Source organism: Microtus oregoni, unplaced genomic scaffold, assembly GCF_018167655.1.
Source record: "Microtus oregoni isolate MIOR12 unplaced genomic scaffold, Mior012 000038F_ref0000394, whole genome shotgun sequence".
In the NCBI taxonomy this organism is placed as follows: domain Eukaryota; kingdom Metazoa; phylum Chordata; class Mammalia; order Rodentia; family Cricetidae; genus Microtus; species Microtus oregoni.
In genome coordinates, this window is record NW_024543097.1 from 20,915,826 (window position 1) to 20,917,830 (window position 2,005).

The following is a 2,005-nucleotide window of genomic DNA, read 5'->3' on the forward strand; positions in this document are numbered from 1 at the left end:
ACGGACGCCTCTGGTTGCTAATATGGAGGGGCGGGCCGCACTCAGTGACGTCAGCGGCTCGAGCCGATTGCGCACGCGCAGCAGTGGGACCTTCTGGCCGGCCAACTTTGCTTACTTTGCTTTCATTTTTACAGTGAACTGGCTTGCCCAGGTTGGGTAACCAGAGCAAGGTGAATGAAAATGGATTGTGTGACGCGTGCATCACACGAGTGAAAGGAAATTAAGTTCCCTGATGCCAGACTTCAAAACTGCGTCCCATCAGTATGCTTTTGGTCCCAGTTCCCTCATCAGCATTACAAACTTCAAGGAGAGCTTTTTCAAGCTTAAAGGATGCCGACTTTTCTTGGAAGCTTTTACTTTAGAAAATGTACAGTTGTTAATTCAGCTTTTTTCACTTTAAAAGGTAAACATTTGTAAATCCCTCTTGTTAGATTTCAGGGACCTGCAGTCATCCTGAAAGGCAATCAGCAAGAGAACAGTCTCCATATTTTTTTTTTTTTTTTTTTTTTTTTTTGGTTTTTTCGAGACAGGGTTTCTCTGTGGCTTTGGAGCCTGTCCTGGAACTAGCTCTGTAGACCAGGCTGGTCTCGAACTCACAGAGATACGCCTGCCTCTGCCTCCCGAGTGCTGGGATTAAAGGCGTGCATATTTCTTAGTTTCTGCGGTAGGATAAGACTCTAACCGGGACAAGTTTCTTGCCTCAAGTTGCAAAACGACTCCTCGACTTTTAGAACACAGAAAGCTGCCTTTCCCTTTGAGTATTAACTTATCAGATATGTGGACCCGTGACTTGCCCACTCAATTTTATCTTACAGAACTTGAGGTCAGACTTTTGTCTGCTTACATTTAAGTAAAATTGTCTTTGTCTTAAGTTTCCCATTAAGTAACAGTAAGATAAATCAAATACCTACATTTGGGGGGGGGTAGTGGGGCAAGGATTAAGTATGAATATAGTTAGATATTGTTAAATACTACACAGTAATGGTAAATGTGATTAGAGTTTTTGGTTCTTTGTTGATATTTCTTTCAGTCTTTATGACAAACAGATTTTTAAGTCTTTCTTTTCTTTTTTTTAAATTTATTTATTTATTAAAGATTTCTGTCTCTTCCCCGCCACCGCCTCCCATTTCCCTCCCCCTACCCCAACTAAGTCCCCCCCCCAGCCCGAAAAGCAATCAGGGTTCCCTGTCCTGTGGGAAGTCCAAGGAACCCCCACCTCCATCCAGGTCGAGTAAGTTGAGCATCCAAATTGCCTAGGCTCCCTTAAAAGAGTAAAGTTTTCAAGAGACAGTGAAAGACTCCCGGAGTGGGGAGACTCACTCAAATCTCTGGATAACACGAACCCTCCACCCCCCCAAGAACTCACAAGAGACCATCCTTGCTGCAATCACATGAGGTTTACTGACAGGAACCAGAGTGCAGGGTAGAGGAGTTCGACCCCGAGTAGCTGGGAGAAGGGGTATTTAAGGAAAGAAACCATAACCCAAAGGGGGTAGGGAGGGCATCATTGGAAAATTCTGAAAATACCAATGATAATCACAAGGGCGGTAACTCCCTGTTTCTCAAGATTGTTCTCAAGATTATAATCTACCTTTATGGTCAGCTAGTTCCTGGAACAGAGTCACTGAACCGGCTAACCTAGATTTTTGGCTCTACTCTTCCTGGTCCTTCAACAGATGTTTAAGGTTCTGGAACTGCAGTGTAGTCCTTGAACTGGCCCTCAGCAATATCACTCTGAAGATACTCCAGCAGTACAGAGGACCACTGAAGACATGCTCCAGAAAAGGCAGAAGTAAGAAGCAAGACTAGCATTGATGAATTCTACTTAATTCTGCAGCCGTTTTCACCGGAGACCTCAGGCAATTCCTTTGTGGTGGCCGAAAAGAAGAAGAAAAACAAAACGAAATGAAAAAACACTCCATTTTATCCTAAGCACCCATCTTCAGACCCAATAGCCATTCGTCTTACCTGGAAGGTAAGTTCCCAGTAACCCTCACTTAGTGAC